The sequence below is a fragment of the Aphelocoma coerulescens genome, chromosome 1A (assembly GCF_041296385.1).
Source record: "Aphelocoma coerulescens isolate FSJ_1873_10779 chromosome 1A, UR_Acoe_1.0, whole genome shotgun sequence".
NCBI classification, from domain to species: domain Eukaryota; kingdom Metazoa; phylum Chordata; class Aves; order Passeriformes; family Corvidae; genus Aphelocoma; species Aphelocoma coerulescens.
In genome coordinates, this window is record NC_091014.1 from 7,684,608 (window position 1) to 7,692,219 (window position 7,612).

Below are 7,612 nucleotides of genomic sequence, written 5' to 3' on the forward strand. Positions count from 1 at the left end.
CCCCAGCAAAGAAGTACCCACCTCCCCATGTCATGCTATCCCCCTCCCTTCTCCATCTTCAAAAATTTCATCTTCGGGAAACTCCTACAGGAAGTCCATAATTAAACTTTACCCCACCATCCTAGCCCTCCACATCCCCTGGCACCCACCCCCACCCTGGTGCCAGCAGCTCACCTTTGGCAGGGGAGTGCAGACCCTGAGCTCGGCCGGCACCCGCGGTGGGGGTCTGCAGAGCCGCGGGAGTTTGTGCCTCATCCTTGCATATTTTTTCATATCCTTTTCTTGGTAAAGATAAAACTCCTCTTACGGTGTGTATCCAGTTGCTGGCAGCATGCACTGATAGCTGTTAACTTGTCCTAAAGGCTGGACACTGCAAGTGCTCTGCAGTGAGTTGTTACAAGCTTGCTAAGAACAAGTTTCTGTAGTTGAATATTTAGCTGTTATTATATGCATAAAGGTTCTATCCCGATACCACTGGAAACAATAATAAAAATCTCATTAACATTTTATTACCAAGCCCTTCCCTCTATTCCTTTTTACACACTGCCAGTCAGTTCAAAAAGGATGGCATCTGCTGATGGAAAAAAAGATGATGAAAGCTAGAGAAACTCCTTGACACACTCCTTTTGGCTTTATGTGTTTCACTTTGAATTAGGATGCCAAACCAGGAGAATGACACTGCAGACTTCTGAGGAATTAAAAAAACATGAATCAAACCTCAGCATGATTTTATTTGCTAAAAAATAAATCCTCCAACTATGGAATCCAAAAAATAAAATACTGTTTTGGCTGTTTCTCATGGCCTCCTAGATTTTTTATACTTCATTGTACTTTATTGTTCCTCCCCAGGACAATGAAGGCTAAAAAATCTTTTTTATGACTAAGTCTGCTGAGGCCAGATAATCTCTTGGTTGAAGGAGTCAAGGCTTTAGGAAGGGTCCAGGGAGTGTGAGAATCTCAGAGGGATACCATTCTCCATGACTTGACATGCAGCTCCCCCCCAAGTTCATTTCACCCTCCGTGATCTCCCTGCAGTGGGGATATCTTGGTTTTCATGGGCCTCACCTGGCAAAGAGCTAGAGGACATCTTCTTCCCATCATCACAAAACCCACCAACATTCAGCTGCAAGTAAGGCTGGAAATCACGGCAGAAATCACCAGTGAACTGCCAATGTCCCCACACAACCAAAATATTTCCCAGATGGCTCCAGGGATCAGACTGGAAGACACACCAGGTAAAGGTGAAACACCTGACAATATGACTGGGGGAAATGACTGTCCAATCCCAAATCTGGAGCGTGGCTCACCTCTGAAAGTGCAGTCAGCTCACACAAATCAGGCACTGGGGAGACTGCAGCACTTCGATCAGTGCCATTGCTGTCTTATATCCTCTCCCTACCCCAGCATGACCCCAACGAGGGCTGACCTCCAGGGCCAAGGGACCGACCAAAGAGAAATGGAGTTCTCCCTCCCTGTCCCAGAAATGAAAGCCTGGCTTAGCATGCCATAAAAACAGCTTGAAGAGGCCACAGTCTCATCCATCATGGAGCATTGCCTCAGCCATGGAACAGAGATGACAAATCTGTCAGTGATTACACTCCATTACATTCTTGCAAGATTTCCTAGCTTCCTGCAGAGTAGATGCCTTTGCTCTGGTTTTAAAAGATTTTAGGTAAAACAGCCAACAGCTCTGACAGCAGCAGCCTGGTGCTCTGGGGTCTGACCCATTCCGAGTTCTGCCCTTTGGATGTACAAAGGCATAGGAGATGGAGAAATCATTACTTTTCTGTGTCATGAGAGCATTTATCAGGAACATACCTGTTAAAAGTATATGGTACCTTGTGGATGCTTAAAGACAGGAGCAGAGGAATTTTCCAGCTGCTGAAGCATTTTGTGAAGTTTTTCTTTCTCATGCTTTAGCTGAGAAACAGTGAAAGATGGTTTTGTAAACTAATTCTGTATCTTGCACCTGGGTTTGTTTTCCAGCCTTGTTTTCGTACTCTGGAAAAAATATTTTGAATGGATGTTAGAGAACCTCAGCCAATCCCTCTAGGGGGTGGCTGGTAAAGCGACCAATCATATCATGCTCTCTCACGTACAAAGATATATGACCTAGCTTGTAAATGATAAAAGAATTCCTTTCCTTTTCTCCTTGGATTTGGATTGTGTCGTTTCTTGCTGGTTCTCAGTAAAACAGTGACAGTACCTTCTCCCTGCACTCCTTAGCAGGAACATTACTGCCAAAACAAGCTCTAGAGTATACAGTTGTGGGACCCAGACACTGTGGATCAGTGGGTGCCTGGCTGGGGATGTGGTGTTGGGAGAGCAGAGTAGAGCTGAACCCAGAGACACCAAAACAGTCCCAGGAAACCAAGGGGAAACCAATGGCTGCATGCATGGATGAACTTGCAGTAGTAACACAAGTCAACTCCAACATCTGAAGAGCATCTGTGAAGCAGGACTGTCTGAAAATGCCCCACAGGCAGTGCTGGAAAGCAAAACAGTTGCAGAGAATTCATTGCTTATGGTATGGGAGCTCACCATGCTTAATAAACTTGCTTCCTGTGAATGAAAAAGACAAAAAGGCCCTGTCTGCCACTTTTTTCTCCTGGCTCCCTATTTCTAACAGTCTTTTGGAGCTCAGCAGGTTGAATGTCACATGTTTCTCAGCAGCTTTCTGCCTGCCTTTCCCCTGTTTCCCACGTGAAGCAGCACTCAGCCATCCCCGAAGGCTCCTGCCGAGGCTTTCTGCCCCAAATCCCTGTGCCCAGAGCCGGGCTGCTCACTTTGCCTCTTTCTCTCTCAAAGTCAGACACTGCCTGAAAATGCCCATGCTTTCCTCAGTGAGTTCAAGAGGGGACAAACAGAAAAACGCTTCCAGGGATGCTGGAGATAAAGCTAATGGTCGCTGCGAGGAGTGACAGGTTTGCTCTTGTGGGATGCTCTGACAGATCCATCAGGAGGCACTTAGCCATAAAACCTTGAGATCTCTGCAAGGGAACCCCTGTCCTTCCTCTGTGTTTATGCTGCTCTGAATTGCCTGGTTAATGCAAGAGCAAAAGAAAAGGGAAGGTAATGGGCCTCTTTAGAGGGGTTTTAGGCACTTAGTGGGAAGCAGGAAGCCAGGGCCTGTATAATTAAATTGCTAATCTCTCACCAGGTCTGGCAGGCTACATACTCTTATTAAAAACAGGTTTAAGCCCCACAGCAATTTTTGTTTCAACTCTGGGTACAAGCCAGCATCCTTAATTCCTTCAGCCCCAAAATGCTTCTAACCCTGTCCTTCATTAGAGCACTGTGCTCTAGCAAAGCCCAGACACCAGACAGCTTCAAGATGACCCTCTTCCTCCTTGAAAAAAATATTATTAATAAGATGAAGGTGGTTATGTTCTCCACTGAGGCACAGTCCCTCCTGAGGCTCCTCTCTCAGCAATGTTTATTCACATTCTTTTTTTCTTTCCTTTTTCCATATCTAAGACGTCACATCAGGGACCCCATCGACCCCAGCAGTGCATTCCCTGGGTGTGAGGTGTCACACAAACATCCACAGAAGGGTTTTCTGGCTGTCTCTATACCTTTGCACACTTTATATACCATAACATAAGTACAGAGCCCCAGATGTCATTCTGGCCTAGTCCAAAGAAATGGAGAAGGTTTGGGGGGCACTGGGAGAATGTTGGAGCTGAAATATTTTCCTCACTGATACATCCCTTCTCCTCCAGCAATCATATCTAACAAACAGACAGACAGCTCTGGCAGACTACTCTTGTATTGCTGAGGAAAACAGGCAGGTGTAGAGGTATCAGATGGCATGCTTGGTTCATTCATCACCTTAAGGAAAGCCACCAAAACAAAAGGAAATATCCCCATTTTTTCCACCATCCTTCATACACTTCAGTGTTTATAATTCCCTGTGTCATTTTCTCACCTGCCTGGAGGTCGGGAGGGAGAGGGTGTCCTGAGGAGCACTGTCACACTGCTCACAGCCACTCCCCAGCTCAGCTCACTTGAGAGCAGCTTGGCTCCGAGCCTGGGCTTTATTAAAGCAAGGGGCAGTGGCATGAGGGGAAGGGGGAAGAGATCCAGGAGGGAAGAGCAGCCTGGAAATCAGCTGCTTATCACTGTCTGTGGGGGATGTCCCCAACAGCTACATGGGGCCGTGTGTCCACTGACCCTGATGGGTATGGCAGGGGAAAGTGCTCTGATCAAAGGGCTTGGAGAGGGGAAGATTGGTGGCATGGGATGGTGAGAGACCTCTAAAGATTAAAAAGCACACAGCACGGAGATGTCACATGCACAAAAAAAGCAAGAGGAAAACACTTAAAGAAGTGGCCTAATGGCTGGGAGCACATCCCTGGGGATCCCTGCTGCTCTGGGATTGTATGGCAAAAGCCTTCCACACCACTTGAGCAATCAGCTGAAGTATGTGAAAATGCCACTTGACATCTGTGGAGGATGGTTGTGTCACAGCAAAATTGCTTCCCCTTTCTGGAAGGTGCATGAGACCCTCCAAGGGCAGGATTTGGGCTGGATTTCATCAGCACATCTACTGAACTGACCCTGGACCTGGGTGGTGAAAGATCAAGGAGCACTTAAGCCAAGGGAAGAAGATCTGTTTGTTCTTTGAAACAACTTTCTGATGTTTGCAGATATTAAAATGTATGTTCCACTTAATTTCAAAATGATGTCTTGGTGTGCTCCAACTCAAGCACCAAGGACATGCAAATTTTATTTTTGCCACTGCAACAATCACCTGTCACTGGTTAAATCATCATCAAATGTTTCAGCTTTTCCCTCAAGAAAGGAGATGCACTGCAAGAGCAGGAGTTATCATGGCTTAACAGATTACTAGTCATCAGCTTGAAGATGTTTACATGCTTCCAGCAAATTATAATATAAAGCACATTAATTTAAACTAAGAGTAACAAGTAGCTAATCTGTGGTAATTCAGTCACTTGCAAGCATCTCTGCATACCCTTGGTTTATGTGATCACTCTCACTGGGTTGAGGGAATGGGGAGACATTCACACACAAGGAGCATTTCCCTTTGTAGATGACCTAGAAAAATATTTTATGATACTTTTAAACCCATCTATTGAACAAAAAGAAGATTCGTAGCTTTAGGATGACTGGCCAGTTTTGACAAACTTGTGGTGGGATGGTTTCTATGAGCAGCACAGGAATTTTTTTCCCAAAACAGGTGAGAAATCAGTGCTCAGCAAAGGGAGGAGGACAGCAGCAGAAATCTTGAGTATGGTTCTCCCACTTCTCTAGGATAGTCTGCCACTTGCTTCTCACCTACTATAATTGATCACTTTTTCTTGTTCGGACTCCTTTTTCCATGTGTTTTCTCCCTAACTTGTTAAGTTTTTGGTTTTCCTTCAAGTGTGAAAAATGAAAAGGGATGGGGGTGCTGAAGAAAGCCTTTCTCAACCAGTTGTAAAAATCCACCTTCTTAGAAGAACACCTGAGCTCAGTTGAACGAGAAACACACCCAGACTCTTGATGTGGTTGCCAACCCTTAGTTATTTTGACTCTGTCATTTACATTCAGACTGATCATGATAAATGCTGAGAATTTCCTTAGGGCCTCTCTGGGAGCTGGGACTAAGCACATCATGGATTGAGGTCTGAATGCATGGCAGTAGCTTCTGGTCCACACAACTTCTAAGAAAAAAACCCAAGATCTGTGGCTTCTCCTAAAAGTTTTGTAGACTTTTTGGGATCTGTGGATCCCAGAGAAGCAGCATTTGTGTATCTAGAAATGTGTGTCCTAAAGATGGTGTATTTGAACAGGCTTATTATTACTCGTGCCTCAGACATTTTCTCCACAGAGCCAGCTGAGCACGGCTCTGCCCATCCCATTCCCCGTGCAGTGCTGGCACTGGGCACAGTGCAATGCCTGCTGTGTGCCATATCAAAGGCATCTGTACTTCAGAGCGGGGCAAGGGGAATGTATGCTCACTGACTGATGTAGCAACCCACACTAAGCTTTAATCACAGGCTCCCTATACAGGTAGGAAGCAATTTCTTATGCAGTGGGATTCAATGGATAAGGAGTGTTCAGGCTGGGAAAGATGACAGAGGGGAGATATGATCAAAGTGTATGAAATCATGAAGGGGAAAGAGATGGTGAATAGAGAAGGATTATTTATTTTTTTAAAGTTATTTTATACGATTACACCAAGACTAAGAGCTATGCACTGACACGATGACGCTGCAGATTTAGAAGAAGAGAAATCTTTTATTTGAATAGCTTATGGTGAAAGTAGGGAAAGTATCACACAGAAAATTCCATAAAGGGCTGTTAAACCTGGTGAAGTCAGGAAGTGGCTAAACTGATAACTCCTGGGCAGTGGGAGGATGTACTGTGGAAACATCTCTCCAGCCTTGCCTTGCTTTACACTTCTCTCAAGTGTTTGTGGCTGGCTGCTGTTGGTTTTGGGGCAGATGGACCTTGGTTTGACCTAGCAGAGCTGTGATGTTGTGTTACAGGTCATGTTATCTGACAGGGAGAGTCCTCCCAGGTGTGATTCAGCACAAGATTGTGCTGCAGCTTTGCCTTCCCTCCCTCCCACACCCTGCCTGGACTGCAGAGAGGCACAGGGAAATCACACTCTGTTTAAGCACATGTGTTAGAAACCTGAAGTTGCTTGGTTTAAATGTCCCCTTTTCTGGGTATGATTTGCAAAAAAAGCAAAAGCAAGTGAGGTGTCTAAACCCCACTGCTTTTAAGAGGGTTTAGGTGTGCCTAATCTGCTTAAATGTTTTTAATGATCTCTCCAGGTACCACCATGGAATCTCTGTGAAAATCAGGTCTAGATTGATTTCTTCCCTTTTATCTTCTGATGTTCAGGTAATACTTGAAAAATGCCTTGTGACCCATAGATAGAAGTTGTAGTTTCTCCACAATTTGCAATCAATATTGAGGCTTTTCAAGTGTTAGATTGCATGGAAAAGACATATTTTGTCTGTTTGCAAGAATTATTTCAGCAAGCTTCCTTTCCACAGGTTACAGACAGTGAACACATTTGGTGCAGCAAGACCTGCTGGTGCTGCCTCCATCCATCTCTGACCTTTCAGGCTGTTTCTCATGCCTCTTACCTGCCCTACCTTGCACAAGAAAGTTGAGAAAAGAGAAGCTTTCAAGCTCAGCTGGGTAGATTGCACGTAACCATGCCAGGCTCCAAACAGAACCACAGTGCTGGAGACATAAATCAGGTCTGTAACATGAGGCCGCTGGAGGAGAAGTCTTATTTTATGTACTCAACCTGTATGCAGGGTTCATTTCAACATGACCCTGGTGTAACTTGCTTTATCAGCTGTAAGGACAAGCTCACCAGCTGCACATTATGTTCACACTCCAAGGCCATTGGAAAAAGCAAGCAAAGCCCCAGAGCAGGCCTGTGGGAACAGACTAAAAAAAGTCCCCTCTAAATAAATTGCCTTGCCTGCTATAAAACAGAAAGGATTCATCTGGGATGGATAGAAAATCAAACCATTTATTTCAAAGTAAAGAAATAAAATCAAGCTAAAGTCTAAGATGAAGAGTTTTCTTCATGGTTTAAATTTTTCACATTGAAATGCTAAAATGGAGCTTCTTTGGTTTGTCA

General features: G+C 44.9%; 1 long non-coding RNA gene across 1 annotated transcript; it reads left to right on the forward strand.

The window, feature by feature from the left end:
• Window positions 1-1,158: 1,158 nt before the first annotated feature.
• On the forward strand, window positions 1,159-7,125 carry LOC138104534 (uncharacterized). The gene is made up of 3 exons (XR_011148106.1): window positions 1,159-1,235; window positions 6,786-6,855; window positions 7,011-7,125. It is a non-coding gene; the product is annotated as an uncharacterized lncRNA (long non-coding RNA).
• The last annotated feature ends 487 nt before the right edge of the window (window positions 7,126-7,612 follow it).